Source organism: Staurois parvus, unplaced genomic scaffold, assembly GCF_062004578.1.
Source record: "Staurois parvus isolate SC_StPar_1 unplaced genomic scaffold, SC_StPar_1.0 ptg000983l, whole genome shotgun sequence".
NCBI classification, from domain to species: Eukaryota; Metazoa; Chordata; class Amphibia; order Anura; family Ranidae; genus Staurois; species Staurois parvus.
Genome location: NW_028318779.1, coordinates 872,501 through 889,938, shown reverse-complemented (window position 1 = coordinate 889,938; position 17,438 = coordinate 872,501). Strand labels below are relative to the sequence as shown.

General features: G+C 42.6%; 1 long non-coding RNA gene across 1 annotated transcript in view; it reads right to left on the bottom strand.

The window, feature by feature from the left end:
• Positions 1–1,721: 1,721 nt before the first annotated feature.
• LOC149441449 (uncharacterized) overlaps positions 1,722–17,438 on the bottom strand; it is a 40,372-nt gene continuing 24,655 nt past the window's right edge. The window contains exon 2 of the long non-coding RNA XR_016307371.1: positions 1,722–1,996. This is a non-coding gene — a long non-coding RNA (uncharacterized LOC149441449). The remainder of the gene's footprint in view (positions 1,997–17,438) is intronic.

The following is a 17,438-nucleotide window of genomic DNA, read 5'->3' as shown; positions in this document are numbered from 1 at the left end:
ACAATATATTTAACACACAGTCTTTGATAATTCTCATAAACAACATTCAATTGCTGGATAGCTCCCTCTAGTTGTAATGGCTCATGAGATTATTGGGAGAGAGCAGACATGCATTTAACAGTATTAGACCATAAATCATTATTGTTAGACAGAAATTCTAACTTGTCAGCATTAAGATTCTCTTGCATCTTCCAGCTTGGTTTTGTTAAGCGTTTTTCTCTTTTGTCTAAGTCCTGCTCTGGATGAAGCTCTGATTGTGGTTGTGTATTAGTTTCCCCAGACTGTATATTACTTTCCTAAAACATCATGTTAGCAAGGAGAGGGGTTGATATAAAGTTTACAGAGAAATGTATCATTTTTTCTGTGGGTGAGATCAGGTTTCCTAGGCAATGGTTGTAGAAAGGTTTTCTTTTACTTTCTTACAAGATGTACAGACAAGCCCATGTGCTATTGCATAAAGATGCAGTGTATAAACTTGCAGTTGTAAGACATTCACATCAATAATTTGTCCTGACACTGATGAGTGTTATGCTGAGATATACTTGCAGACATGTACAGGCTTGTGTAGAGATTGCTGCACTCTGTATTAGCTGTCCATATAACATCTCATTGTGTATTCAAAGTAATAAGGATCTTATGAACACATTTCACTGATCATTTGACTGATCTTTTAGCTGATCCTATGAAGACATTTCACTGATCTTTTGACTGTTCTGTCTCTCCAATATAAGCATTGAAAGTGTGATCTCTGTAATTTACAGTTGTGATGAGATAGCGATAACTTCAACCTCATTTGGAAAACACAGTCAGTGACTCAATCCAGAAGATATCTTGTAGATCTTGTAAAGTTTATTCCATAAACTCAGAGAATCTTACAACAATGAACATTTGATAGGTCAACAGATTATAATGTGTCCTGCTTTATGACATGAGGCTAGAGCTGCAATGCATTTCTGGGAAAAGGGGTGGGTTATCTATACAGCATTAACTAAACCAGAGGAAAAGGAGGAGCGGAGACAAAATATAGAAAACACTTAAAGGCATATGACAGTCAATATGACAGTCATGTAAAACATGACATTTGTTATCACACAATTATGTTGGCGGTGCTGCATGTTTTGATGATATTACATATGTGTAGGTTTGTTGTACTACCTATTGATGTGAGCAGCCACAAAAACACAGTGTGGATATAATTTCTTATTTAGTGTCCAAAGAAGATAGCGGTCCTAGAGAGCACCTGTTGCTCACCCCAGGGGGGCAGGGTTCTATGTATGCCCTCCCAGAACAAGAGAGCCACGCTGTAGCCATCTTTCAGCTATAGCGTGATACTAATTTGGTTAAACGTTATTTCCCAGTACATATGTGAGCCATTTTTGTTGTTCAAGATCAAAAGAGCCATTGGTTCCCACTGCTGTCAGTTGAATCCTGTGAGGAGGTGGTGTAGCTGAGCTGCACTGTGTGTCTTTGGACGCACACAACCTGGCTCAAGAGCACGCCCCTATAACACATGGCTTGCTGTAGGGGAACATAGAGGAGAGGAGGAGCAGACAGTGCAGGTGGTGGGCCCCAGAAGAGGAGGTAAGGGATATTGCACAGAGCAGTTTAGTATAATGACTTGTTTTATTTTATGGAAAAAAATGTTAGGCTTTATTACACTTTATTAAACTTTGTATTAGTATGTAAATTGATTCCATGAGAAATGCACATACTGTATAACATTCAGGTTGCAGTCTTTTATTTTGTTTCTTTGACCCACAATATTTAGAAAGAAAATAAACATTTCAAATGCAGTATCGATAACATAACTGTTTCTCAATTTTTGCTGTGGTGTCTCCCCTTGAATAGCTCCTTGATAGCTTCTCCTTGCCCATGTTTTTGGTATCTCACATCTCTCATTGCCTTCAAAAAGTCCCCTCTGGTCTGTAGTAGATTAAGGAGCATTGTGTCTCACAATGTTGGCTTGTTCATGTTGACACATCCATTCACCTAAAGGCTGAAGATTTCAGACAAAATGAATCAGATAGAAGCAGAAAAAGCATCCCCATTTCCTACACAAAGTAAAATGTATTTACATATTAAAAGATAACCTGTTGTAGTTCTGCGATTGTTGAGCTCTTGGAAGTTTCAAGCTTCCTGTCTATTGTGCTCTTCCTCTGGCTACAATATTTGGTCATCAGTTGTCAGATCTAACATTGGGACACATGTATTCAGTGGATCTCTAAAGTTTGTTAACCCCCCTTTTAATTTTCAAAATTTCAGCATAAATAAAACATGATTTGTTTTTCCAAAACTAAATGAGAACCATATTAAACAAAGTGATCAATACAGTATATATGTTCATTCACCATTGCCACTGAGGAAAATAATCCCAAATTACATATTTATGTGTGATGACATAAGTATATGAACCTCTAGAATTCTCAGTTCCTGTGAAATGAAAATTCCAGAGAAGAACAATTCCAGGTATTAATATTTTTCCATAATTACATTGGTTCAGCTTGAACTAATGTAACGTATATGCCACACCTGTGGAATCCCGCTAGAAACTAGAAATCACTGTAGTAGGCATGGCCAGATCTAGGAGTGTGATGAGGTTTCAGTTGTGCCCCCCAGGCCAGCCCGCCCTTGGATGTTGTTGCTGGCAGCAATGGGGTATTTTGGTTTTGTGCTGCTCTAGGCAAGACTAAAATCACTCACCGCCCCCCATCTAAATTTGTCCCACTCCTTTCTGTTTGGGATCTACCCCTTCATCTGTAAACTCCGCCCCTTCCACTTTAGGCTCTACCTCTTCCTATTAGAGCTTCACCCCAGAAGACGGTCAGAAACTGCGGACAGGATAAAGGAGAGGGTCCCCACAACCCCTCCCCTTGCATCAGGGTCCCCAAAGTTCCCCCTCCTTAAATCAGGGTCCCCCCCTCAACATTAGGGTCCAAAAAGCCCCTCCCAATAAATCAGGATCCCCTTTAAATCACGGTCTCCAGAGTCTCCCCACCTTATGTGCATCAGGGTCCCCATAGCCCATCCCCTTATATCAGGGTCCCCCAGCGCCCCCTCCTTAAATTAGGTTTCCCAGAGGCCTCCCTCCTTATATCAGGATCCCAAAAGTCCCTCCCCCCAATACATCAGGGTCAACATTAGGGTCCAAAAAGCCCCTCCCAATAAATCAGGATCCCTTTAAATCACGGTCTCCAGAGTCTCCCCACCTTATGTGCATCAGGGTCCCCATAGCCCATCCCCTTATATCAGGGTCCCCCAGAGCCCCCCTCCTTAAATACGGGTCCCCATAGTCCCTACCACTTACATCAGGGTCCCAAGAGTCCCCTCACCCATAGACCCTTCCCATACATCAGGGTCCCCCAGATCCCCCTTCTTAAATAAGGGTCCCCAGAGTTCCCCCCAATACATCAGGGTCCCCCTATACATCATGGTCCTCAGAGTCCCCACCTTACATCAGGGTCCCTAGAGCCCATTCTCTTTAATTTGGGACCCCTGCCCTTACATCAGGATCCCCCTAACCTCCCTTACCTCAGGGTCCATTCCATCTCATTCCTCCAGGCAGCTACATGAGCTGGAAGAACGAAGTCCTGTCCTTGCAACCTGACTGCTAGGTTTTAGAATATTTACGGGCTTTCCTGCTACCTTCTGGGCACACCACCCCATGCATTGGCCTGAGTTCCATAAATATTCAGGCTGGCTGTCCTGCTCTCCCTCCCACTATACTTCTATAAATTTCTGGAAGACAGGAAGATGTAGCAGAACAGCAGCCTGTGAAACACTGAACAACCCCAAGCATTTAACCCCTGCTCCACTGTTTACAGAGGAACTAACAAAATTTGCCTAGCAGCCTACTCTAAACTAGGAGGGTGCTACACTATGTAAAAATATATACACATGGAATTCTTCTTTTAACTCTCTATGGATGGTGCAAAGTCAGCTAGTAACCATACTGTCTGGATAAACTGGGTCTAGGGACATGTATATATGAGAAGTTGAGTTGTATGCTTGTCTGTAAGTAGTTGAGTTTAGTTAGTTTTTGAAAGGTGTGTTTGGGACCCCCTTTTTACCAAGGTGTTAGGAAGTATATTGTTCCTAATTCTATAATGCTTGCTTGTGTAAAGACTTTGGTTGTGACTAGAACACCAAGGCCAGCTTTGGATTTTTAAAGCGTTATTTACATTTGTTTCCGCGCGTCAAGCATAGGGCAGCCCATTCACTTCAATGGGCTGCCCTATGCGCGTTTGTCACCCAAAAGAAGCTCTTGCAAGATTTTTCAGAAAATTTGCATTTTGCCATGATTGCCCTGCGACAGTTGCTGCAAATTGACATTGCGTTTGGGGTGCCATTAACAATAATGACACCCAAATACCCTTGATTTGGGATTCTAAATCCCCTAATGTGAATGGGGATTCAAGGAGAAAATGTTAATATATGGCTGTTAAATTATATAAAGTTATAAGTGACTGAAATCCAGAAATTTAGACAGTTTAATTAGTTTTGTCTGATATTGTCTCTGATAGAAAAACAAATGAAAAGAAATGTAAGAGCTCGTTTACATCAGCTTCCCTCTCTGAAAACTAATCCAGAGTGGATTTCATTTCAGATGGAATTTGATAGGTGGTAAGGAAGTGTTATGTCACTCCCTCGCCATCTGTTCTAACTCCCAAAAACCTGCATCACCACGTGCATTGCACTCGGTGGCAACTGCGGCACAGCCTTATTCAGAGGAATGGGTCACGTCTGGCGGGCAATACTGCCCACCAAATGCAATGGGGGAGATAGTTTTTGCCATGTCACTGCCTTTGCAGTTTGTGGGGCAGCAATTGGGGGTGTTAAAATGTAGCTTACCTGTGTGCTTTTACTGTCCCACAACTGCAAGTGTAAACATAGCCTTAGGGTATCAACATTTAAAGTAGAAGTCAAGTCAAAGCCTAACTAAGCTTAATCCTTCTCCCACTCAAGCTTATTCTATGTACCCTGTAAAAGGAAAGATGCTTATTCTTACCTTTTGTAAAGTCGCTCCAGTCCAGTCACATGATCGGGTCCCAGTGTCGGCTTCTGTATAGAGTAGGGACAACAAGGGATGCTCCATAGTAACCCTCAATGTCATTGCCCAGGCTCTGAGCCATTGTTGGTGATTTTCTCCTCTTCATTGAAGCCAACGCTGGAGAGATCAGGTGACCAGACTGGAGCAGCTTCAGAATATACAGGTGAAACTCCAAAAATTTGAATATCATGCAAAAGTTCTTTTATTTCAGTAATGCAACTTAAAAGGTGAAACTAATATATGAGATAGACTCATTACATGCAAAGCAAGATAGTTCAAGCCGTGATTTGTCATAATTGTGATGATTATGGCTTACAGCTCATAAAAATCCCAAATCCACAACCTCAGAAAATTAGTATATTACATGCAATCAATAAAACAAGAATTGTACATAGAACAATATTGGACCTCTGAAAAGTATAAGCATGCATATATACTCAGTACTTGGTTTGGGCCCCTTTTGCAGCAATTACTGCCTCAATGCGGTGTGGCATGGAAGCTATCAGCCTGTGGCACTGCTGAGGTGTTATGGAAGACCAGGATGCTTCAATAGCGGCCTTCAGCTCTTCTGCATTGTTCAGTCTCATGTCTCTCATCTTTCTCTTGGCAATGCCCCATAGATTTTCTATAGGGTTCAGGTCAGGTGAGTTTGCTGGTCAATCAAGAACAGTAATCCCACAGTCATTGAACCAGATTTTGGTGCTTTTGGCAGTGTGGGCAGGTGCCAAGTCCTGCTGGAAAATGAAGTCAGCATCCCCATAAAGCTCATCTGCGGAAGGAAGCATGAAGTTCTCCAAAATCTCCTTGTAGACGGCTGCATTGACCCTGGACTTAATGAAGCACAGTGGACTAAAACCAGCAGATGACATGGCTCCCCAAATCAACACAGACTGGAAACTTCACACTGGACTTCAAGCATCTCAAGTGTGTGCCTCTCCATTCTTCCTCCATACTCTGGGTCCTTGATTTCCAAATGAGATGCAAAAGCTGCTCTCATCAGCAAAGAGAACCTTGGACCACTGAGCAACAGACCAGGTCTGTTTTTCTTTAGCCCAGGTAAGACGCTTCTGACGTAGTTTGTTGTTCAGGAGCAGCTTGACAAGAGGAATATGACATTTGAAGACCATGACCATTTCCAAAAGACAGGGAGATGTAACAGAGCCACAGCCTTTGTAGCACTGTTCCAACAATTGGGGCCTGAAACTCCTGATTCTGGGTCACCTGTTTGCTGTGATAGCCTCTGATTGGCTATCACAGTGATCAGTCACTGTGAAGCCTGCCCCTGTGTTTTTTCTCTGAATGGAGGTGAGAGATACATTGCATCTCTCTCTGTCCTTTCAGAGAAAAAAAAAAAAACAAGAGTGTGTAAAAAAAATAAAAATAATAATAAATAATAAAAAAAAAATAAAAAAAATACCTAGAACAAGGTTTGATCTAGGTCAGTGCCAGGGTTAGTGTTTGGGTTAAGGTCAGGGTCAGTGTCCGCATTTTTTTTTGTCTGGATTTTTTTTTCTAATTTTGAAATTAGTATCAGTGTCGGTTAGTGGTAGGAAAAAAAAAGCAAAATGCACACTATTGATTCTGGGCCATACTACGGGTACAGACAACCACTAACACACATATGTGGTATCGCTGCGATTGTCAGGAGCAGGAGAAGTTATTTTAGGTTGCTCTTTGGTGGTAGGTTATGGTAAACAACAAAAAAGAAAAATTCCCAGCTCTAACTTGCCAAACAAACTGCAAACAAACCAAATTAACCTATCTAACAGTATGCATTAAAAAAAGGTTTGGTTAGCACACATTTGCAAGTACATGCGCAAGCTACAGAGCCTCGTCACGGCACCCCAGTATTATGTAGTTCCTAACGCTCCAATTTTAAGAGCCCCCATAGTAGAGGCACATAAATTTAATGGATAGACCAAGGGCAGATGGACCTGAGGGAGCCCTCCCCTCCTTAAAGGTACAGGAGCGCACTGAACACCCAGCATGTAGCACAATGGCAGCTAAGGTGTCCAGTGCGCCCTCTCGACCAATAATTCAACAGTACAGGTTTGTTTTTTTTACTATTTTGGGCCAGTTTTCCTTTGTTAATAAAGAAAAAAACATGAGATATCCATGACCATTTACCAATTGAAAGCCCAATTTGCCCTGAGAAAAACAAGGTATAATCCACCTGGATGCACAAGGTAGTTGTGATGATATGTACGGTTTTGTTAACACACGTCAAAGTTGCAAAATTGTGCTTAGGCGTTAAGATTTGTTCTTCCCTTAGGCGCGAAGGGGTTAATTACCACAGAGTTAGTTGGTTACAGACAGATACTTCCTGTCCCTGCTAACTGGATCAGAAACCCCAACTGGAGGACTGTGATGATATATACAGTGTATTCATAAAGTATTCAGACCCCCTTCATTTTTTTCAATTTTTTTATGTTTACATACTGATACTACAATTTTTTTTGTTCTCATTAATCTACACTCAGTACCCCATAATGACAAAGTGAAAACAGAATTTTAGAAAATGTCTGTCTAGCCTTGAGTCTTTCTGGGTTTGATGTGACAATCTTGGGGAGAATTTGGGAATTTCTGTCATTCTTCTTTGCAAATCCTCTCAAGCCCAGGTTGGATGGAGACGGTTGGTGGGGACACATTTTCAGGTCTTTCCAGATATTGTATGTTTAATAGGGTTCAAGTCAGACCTCTGGTAAATTTAGTGGCTTATAACGTTCGAGGGCTGAATACCTCCAGTAAAAGGTATAAGGTAAATAAAGAATTGCATCAGAGTGCTGCAAACATAGTATATATGAAAGAGAGACACATGACTCATGCTTCTGGGTGTTGGATGTCCTCTCAGTTTTTCCCAACATGGTTCTATGGCAACTCGACTTCGAGTCATTTGAGGGGAGTCACTGTTGGCTTTAACAGGTGTGTTTTACACTGTGTCACTTTACTGATGACACTGGGTAAGAATGGGTTAACATCTGGGGCAATCAAAGGGTTAACTGTGTACCTAGCAAGTGTTGTTGTGTTTCCTGTGTGCTGTCTTACTAGGGGATGTGATGATTTGTATTCCCTGCTTTGCAGGGAGACAAAAACCAGCACATTCCCACTGTCAATAGAGATCTGTGTTGTTTACAGCCCCCTACCCGGAAACAAACAATCATATATACAGTGCTTTCAGAATCAACATTTTCTATGGGGCACTATACTACAAAATTCTTCCACAAATGCAGAGCATTGATTGCAAACAAGATTTGTTAATCTGCACACACAAAAAAGTATTTTTCCTAACATTCATTCAAGACCATGTTGCAAAAATAAATACACCCCAATGAAAGTCTTAGGAGCAAATCTAAATTTTAGACAACAAAATCCTAATTAACAAGTATTCAACTACAGGTGGGTCTAATTATTCTTTAAACAGGTGTCCAGCAGACAGCTGATTATAAAAGGGCGTGTCATGGAGGTGGTCCTTCCTTCCCCATCTTCCAGGTTTGCTGCCTGCCACCCCCCACTCTTCTGTCCCATCCATGCTGGGACTTCTAGTCCTCCGTGCCCCTGACACAGGCAGCCCTCAGCAGCCCCTCACCCCCCTGGCTTGCAGTCTGGCCCCTGCTGAGGGAAACCACAAACAAGCCCCCTCCTCCCTTCCCCCTCATGCACAAATTCCTGGGCTCCCTGGGCGGGTCCGGAGACCTGGGAGACAGGGCCCGTTGCAATGGTAACCCTACAGGAAGTATCCGGTTACCAACAAGGCACCCAGCTCTATACTTAAGGGTGAGCAGGACCCCCCCCCCCCGGTGTTCTCCTGGCTGTGTGTGTGAGAGAAGGCTGCGCTGAGTGCCAGCTTCTCTCATCCGACCATCCCCTGTCCTCCTCCTCATCTCCCGGACTGTCTGTGCTGCCTGGAATCCTTGCACTGTGGAGGAATCTTCTGCTGGCCCCATGAATCTGCCAGCAAAAGCCGGGTTCTGTGCAATCTGTCTCTGTGTGCTCTCTGGCCCTCTTGACAACTGGTGGCAGCAGAGGGATGAGAGCACTCGAGATGACAGATGAGAGTCTGCATGCAATGGAAGCAGTGGCCCCGGAATATCGACACTGGATGGTAACCAGCCAACAGCAACGGGAAGAGGCGGCAAAGACAGGAGCCAAGCGGTCCGGAGAGGAGATGGACCAGAGCTTCAAAGCACAAATGGCAAGAGCCCTTGGGTCATCTGGTACAAAGAAGAGATGGCCATTCTGGGGAAGGATGCCACCATAGATAGAAAGATGGCGGCCATTGAAAAGGCTCAAAAGAGACAAACAGAGTGGGAAGCTGCAAAGAATCAAGCAGCTGCTACTGTGGCTGTCCCTGGGGCATGGGAGGCCCAGAGAATATCCAGGAAGGACTTTAAGCCCTACCAAGAGCACACCAGATATGTGGATGGGTTCTTCCAGGACTTTGAATACCAGTGCGAACTACTGGAGGTCCAACCCACAGACTGGACTCGCCATGTGGTAGGGCTGCTTGACGGAGGGGCTGCTGAAGCCTACTGAATGATGGACCCCCTCAAGAGAACTATGAGGAGATAAAAAGGGTCGTACTGGACTACTACGTGGTCACCTCGGAGTCATATCGGGCCCAGTTCCAGACTACCCCCCGCCTCCCAGAGGTCTCCTTCAAAATGTTTGCGCACAAGTTGTCGGTAGCCTGCAGCCGGTGGCTGGAAGAGGAGAAGGCAACCTCCCCTGAGCAGATTATCCAGGCCATCCTGAAAGAACAATTCCTTTTCAAGTGCCCCTGAGTTGCGACAGTGGGTGAGCAGAAACCTGCCACCCTGGAAGAATCTGCAGCATTAGCAGATGAGGCTTTCCTCATTAACCCACAATGGAAGAAGCCTGCGGCCGAGGCACCCCAAGCGGCCAGGTTTCCCAATCCTACTCCGGTGCCCTACACGCCTCCCCATCACTGGATGGCCCTACAAACAGTATCAGCGCTACGGCCCCTACTTCCACCTCGTTCAGCCACCTCACAACGGGGCCCCAGACCTGCCTTAGATAGGCGGTGCTTTGGCTGTGGACAGACTGGTCACTACCAGGCCAGCTGCCCCGCCAAAAAACAGACTCTCGGACCTAGCTTGCCCCGCCAGTAAATTCTGTAGATCTGTACCAGGCTCCCGAGGACTTGCCACCACCCCCTTCAGACTGGGATCTCACACCCGCGGACAAGGACACCCCCCCAGGAGTCTTTGGCCTACAGCCGGTGGAGGCCCCTACCCAGAGCGTCCAAGAAAAGCACTTGCAAGAGGTCACTGTGGATGGACAAAAGGCGGTGGGCTTCCGAGACTCAGGGGCCTTCCTCACCATTGTGGACCCCCGAGTGGTGCACCCTGATGCTGTACAGTCTGGCCCTGGGATAGTGATTCAACTGTGAAGCAAAGACAAAAAAGAAGCGCACCAACCTTGCGCATTACCTCAGTAAACCAATTTTATTAAATACAAAAAAATATATACTCACAAACAAAGAAGTATTTCAAGCATGTCAGTTCTCAAAGGAACTATGAAATGGAAAGACCTGCGTGAGTCCCATCATAGGGTTGGACACTCAGGGATCAACTGACGCGTTTCGAAGGATGTTCCTTCTTCATCAGAGCTTGACTAGACAATGAGTGTTTTCTGCCATATATACTCTCAATAATTAGAACTGGACCCTCCCCACTGGGATGTGCCATCTTCGGATGGGAGGAGGGGCCAAGGTGTCAACAGAATAAAATGACAACACCAGCTAAGCTGATAGTGCAGCTAAAATGGTGAGGGTATGCTGCATTTCCAAACATGATGAGACTATAATTACAAAAACAATTCGAAATTTCCATAAAAACTATATATATATATATATATATATATATATACATCAAAGATGAACAATAAATATACAAAAAATACTGTTAAAATATGATGTTGATTATGTACAAACATGCCCAGATGTAAATACTGTGGTTAACTCCAGTGTAAATATACACATACATACAGACATACATATATATATATACATATACATACACACACGTGTATAGATCTGAATAAAAAGTGTATAAGAAATATTAGTAGTAAATACAGAAAAATAAAATAAAATCTCTAAGAGCAAAGTACATATGATATGATGTGAAACCAGTTCATTAATATAAGAATTCATTAATACAATTCCTTGTTGAAAAATGTTTTGTTTTTAAAAAATAATAAATAGTGTAGAATACTATACATATACACATACATATACACACACACATACACATATACACACAATGCCCTATACTAATAGGGATATTCATATGGATAGAATTATGGTCTGATCACTTATAGTAAAAGATTGAAGAATACCAGACTGACAGGGTGTAAGAGATCAAATCTTGGATCCACGGTGTTTGTAGAGAGCGATTCAGGATAGGTAATAGTTTCAGGTCAGCAGCAGAGGGAGATCTCGTGCTTGTATGGCAAATATGGCATCAGGCCGTTCCTGTATGTGGAACGCACGCCAAGGGAGCGTGGTGTCTAGTGCACATGCGCGATAGAACCCGCGCCTGCACAGCAGAAGGGATGTCAGTCCGTCCAAGACCTCTTGGAACGCAATAGCCGGCGGACTACTGCGCATGCACGGGGAAGGCACCAGACTGCTTTGCCAGTCCCTACATCTCCTTCTTAACCCTTTGTACAATACAGAGTGGGAGAGTGTCAGAAAATGCCTCTTAAACAAATATAATGATGAATAATGGATAATCGATACTGATAATATTAATAATGGGCCATATTTAGTCAGTTTAAAAATTATGTGATCATAACAATGATTCACATGATGATAGCATTTTGCAATTAATCGTAATTGTGACATAGGTGAACTAATGATGAATTCCTGACCTAGCATATGACATATGTACACAATATTGTGTTGAATGACTTCAGATCAGATATATCCCAATCTGATCTTAACAATCAGTGTGCAAGACAAGGCATGTGTACATGCACGCACATGCACATGTATACATACACACATACGCACACCCACACATAAACGCATGAACATAAAATTACAAATACAAATGATTTATATCTAAAAAATATACAATTGGACTATAATAAAAATATAAAGATATGTATATAAAATAAATATATAAAAATATAAAAAATAATAGGCTTAATAATGATAGTAGCAATATTATTTATATTAATGCTATTATTACTAATACACCTGATTGTAACGGACTCCTCATATTTTTCTGTGTACGGTAAATGTCATAAATGAATATAATACTAGTAATGACAATAATGGTGTATTTGCTACAGGACTAAAAGAGAACCAAAGTAAAAGAACCTCTAGATATGAAAACTGCAATTGTAGATAAAAGATGGCTAAATAAGGGTGTGTATCTCAAGATCATCATTTAAGCCTCTAGGAGAGAGAGTACCCAATGTGAAGATTCAAAAACTCTCTCTTCTACACAGCTCCCGATGTCTCCTTCCATCATCCAAATCTTTAGAAATGGCCTCAATCCCAAAGACCCTCATCCCGCGAAAATCACTCAGATGTACTTCTTTGAAGTGGCGCGGGACTGAGTATTTATCTTTTCCCATTTTTATGTTGCTTTTATGTTCACTAATGCGGGTCCTAAGGCACCGGGAAGTGTGGCCTATATATGGACAAAGTAGACCGTATATGACAAAGGTCGTGCCACAGTTTATGAACTGTTTTATAGGATATTTTTTAACGTCAGGACTCATAAAGTCCCGTTTACGGTGCCATAGAATTTCACACGTGCCACAATTGGAGACTCCACATCTATAGCAGCCCTTTAGGTCAAAAATCACAGACCAAGGATTCGATATGGATATGCATTGGTTTGTAATCTTGCGTACCCTGCTTGGTGCTATAATGCTCCTGAGCAGGGTTGAATAAAATCACCATGCAAGTTCACTGCAGTTAGCCAAAGAAGTAGAAAGCCAAACTGGGGTGATTGTTTCCCATGACACAATACGGCATACACTGTAGGAGAATGGCATGCATGGGTGTCATCCACAAAGGAAGCCTCTGCTAAAGCCCATGCACAAAAAAGCCCACCTAGAATTTGCCAGGGCCCATGCTGAAAAAAAAGATGACTACTGGGACTCTGTACTCTGGAGTGATGAGACCAAGATAAATGTTTTTGGAACTGATGGCTTCTAAATTGTTTGGCATTGCAAAGGTGAGGAGTACAAAGAAAAATGTATGGTGCCTACAGTGAAACATGGTGGTGGCAGTGTCCTTCTGTGAGGCTGCATGAATGCTGCTGGTGTCAGGGAGCTGCATTTCATTGATGTTATCATGAATTCACAGATCTGCTGCTCTATATTGAAAGAGTAGATGCTACCATTGCTCTGTGCCCTTGGTAGTCGTGCACTTTTCCTACATGACAATGATCCAAAACACACATCTAAGGCCACTGTTGCATTTCTGAAGAAGAACAGGGTGAAAGTGATTCATGGCCAAGTATGTCTCCTGATCTGAACCCAACTGAACACCTATGGGGAATTCTGAAGAGACAAGTTGAGCATCACTCTCCATCCAGCATCTAGGCTCTAATAGAGGTCGTTTTTGAAGAATAGAAAAAAAGATAGATGTTGCAATATGTTGCAAACTTGTTCATTCCATGCCTAGAAGACTTGGTGCTGTCCTTACAAATCATGGAGATCATACAATATACTAGATGTAGTAGTTTTTGTTGTGAGGTATACGCATTTTTGCATCAACTAATTTGAGTAAAACTGAAGATTTTGTAATCTAAGTTATATTATTAACCTAACTTTCATGTAATGAGCTAAACAAATGTTCTATAAAACTCAGTTTTGTCAAAATTGTGGAAATTGTTTTTGTGTTCATTGAGCACTGTATATATACATGTGATTCTGCACAGCAGGCCCGTGCTGTAGCAGTAAAACTACAGTGCGTGGACAGCAACCGGTTAAACAACTGCAGTATCTGCAGTTGTTTAACCGCAACTGCAACTGCAACATAACAAAATTGAAAAAAAGTGAAGGGTGGTCTGAATACTTTATGAATGTGCTATAAAGGGGAGTTTCCAAGAAGTAGACTTTGAGAACTGAGCCACATGACCTTATACACACAGAAGCTGTTCTATTAGTTTAAATGCAGCTGCCCATAGCTCCTTGAGTTTGTATCTAAATCCTTATAACAGACTTATCTCTGTCCTGTTCTTATCTCACATGCACAGTACCAGATACCCATGTATGTGCTACTTTCTGTGTACAGTTGCAAGAAAAAGTATGTGAACCCCTTGGGATTACGTGGAGTTTTGCATGAATTGGACATAAAATGTGCTCTGAACGTCATCTAAGTCACAACAATAGAAGAACACAGTCTGCTGAACATAATACTACACAAACATTAGATTTTGCCATGGTTTAATTGCACATAACATGTAAACATTCACAGTGCAGGGAGGAAAAAGTATGTGAACCTTTGGACTTATTAACTGGTTGACCCTCCTTTGGCAGCAATAACCTCAACCAAACGTTTCCTGTAGTTGCAGATCAGACCTGCACAACGATCTGGAGTAATTTTGGACCACTCCTCTTCACAAAACTGTTTCAGTGTACTAATATTCTTGGGATGTCTGGTGTGAATCGCTCTCTTAAGGTCATGCCAACAGCATTTCAATCGAGTTGAGGTCAGGACTCTGACTGGGCCACTCCAGAAGGCGTATTCTGTGCTGTTGCAACCATTGTTTTGTTGAATTACTTGTATGCTTTGGGTCATTGTCCTGTTGCATCACCCATCCTCTGCAGAGCTTCAGTTGGTGGACAGATGGTCAGACGTTTTCCTGCAAAATGTCTTGATAAACTCTGGAATTCATTTTCCCATCAATGACAACAATCCGTCCAGGCCCTGAGGCAGCAAAGCAGCCCCAAACCATGATGCTCCCTCCGCCATGTTTTACAGTGGGGATGAGGTTTTGATGTTGGTGTGCTGTGCCTTTTTTTCTCCACACATAGTGTTGTGTGTTGTTCCCAAACAACTCAATCTTGGTTTCATCTGTCCACAGTATATTTTGCCAGTAGTGCTGTGGAACATCCAGGTGCTCTTTTTCAAACTTCAAACGTGCTGCAATATTCTTTTTGGACAGCAATGGCTTCCTCCGTGGTGTCCTCCCATGTACTCCATTCTTGTTTAATGTTTTCCTTATTGTAGATGTGTCAACAAAAATGTTAGCATGTGCCAGAGATTTCTGTAGGTCTTTAGCTGACACTCTGGGATTCTTCTTTACCTCATGCAGAATTCTGCGCTGTGCTCTTGCAGTCATTTTTACAGGACGACCATGCCTAGGGAGAGTAGCAACAGTGCTAAACTTTCTCCATTTGTAGACAGTCTGTCTTACCGTGGACACATGAACATCAAGGATTTTGGAGATACTTTTGTAACCCTTTCCAGCTTCATGCAAGTCAACAATTCTTGATCGTAGGTCTTCTGAGAGCTCTTTTCTGCGAGGCATGGTTCACATCAGACAGTGCTTCTTGAAACCAGTAAACCCAAAACAGGTGTGTGTTTTTTAAGGGCAGGACAGCTGTCAGCAACACATCCAATATCATCACACTGATTGGAGTCAAGGTTGGCTCACTCCTGGCTCCAATTAGCTCTGGGAGAAGTCATTAAGCTAGGGCCTCACATACTTTTTCCTCCCTGCACTGTGAATGTTTACATGTTATGTGCAATTAAACCATGGCAACATCTAATGTCTGTGTAGTATTATGTTCAGCAGACTGTGTTCTTCTATTGTTGTGACTTAGATGACGTTCAGAGCACATTTTATGTCCAATTCATGCAAAACTCCATGTAATCCCAAAGGGTTCACATAATTTTTCTTGCAACTGTATTTGTCACTTTCCAGTATATTAGTAGGTAAGTGTGTTTATTACAATAGAGTTTATGTGCAGCTCCTGTGATTACAGTTAACCTGTCTCTTCTGGTCTAGGATTTTATAGTTAGTTTTAGCTCAGGGTTCAATAACCAGCATAGGCTAGAGACAGTTTAGGCATCCAACAGCCACCTCTGGTAGTTAGAGATCTGGTTGCATGACAGATTAGAAACTACTAGGGACTAACTGGGACCCATGATAAATGCTTAGTGGCCCCCGCTCAGACTAACAAAGTCCAATTATTTTGATGCTATTGACTAGTGAGGGTGCAGGCTGGGGAAAGGTTCATCCAGACCCAAAGCATGCTGTAGAAATAGGCAGAGATAGCCACCTCACACTTCTCCCAACCTGGGTGGTTAGCAAGTATAAGCAGCCATGGCTTGGATGAATCGAGCTAAGACTGCTTTTATTTGCTAGCCACTCGGGCCAGGTGAGGTGTGTGGCAGTCAGGTTCTCTCTTCCCATTTTGGCAGGAACTTAGACACAGAGTAGATTGGCTGCCTCTGAATTCCAGTGCCACGTGCCAGTTTTTGCTGGTGAGAATCTGCATTCTAGGCTGCCTGGACCATGGTTGGAGGATCTCCATATCATGGCTGATCTGGTGTTCAGGTCTCTGACACAAAGATGGATGCTGCATCACGATCATCCACCAGGCCCTTTGCTGATTATAGCTGTTTGTACATTGGATGTATGTACTGTTATTAATATTGTCTTATATAAAGCTTTATTTCCATACTGACATGCATCTATATACCCAAAATAATGCTCTATGCTGGGTGCAGTAGTTCCTCTTCCCCCAATTACTTTGATTAGATTACTAGTTAATTTCCCAGGAAGGGAATCCCCTCTGTTCACAGAGGCTCTGTCAACTTTATTATCAAATCCACTCTTCCACTTACCAAAGGTTCTGGTTCTCTTATTGCCTACAGGTTTAGCACAGTATCTTGTTTGAGTAGGGTTTTTTCTCATAACCCCCCCCCCCCCTTGAAGGCTACACAAGTTTGAAAATAACACAAAAAATTACAGTTGGGGAAGCAACAAGTTCAGTTTATGGGTGTGACTGTAGGGCAGTCAGTGCGAAGCAAAAATATACAAAGTGTTGATTTGATAAGCAAGATGCCATTGTCAACTGATAAAGGAAGTCAAAGAGAATTTTTTGGCATAACAGGTTTTTGCAGAGAGTTTGTGCCTCATTATGCAGCAATAACAGAGTGCCTTTACGACCTGATGATAAATAGAATATGGAAATCAGAACTGAATCTACTGAAGCTATATGCACTTAAGGGCCAGCAACATACCCGTCCGTCACTGAACTTTAAGTGGTTATACCGGGATGATGCCTGCTGTTGCCGGTGGTCGACTTTCTTGTAAAAGCAATCCTAGCAGCTTATTAGCCACTGGATTTATTTTACAAGCAGCTGGAAAGGACATCCCCCCCTCCTGCCACCTTC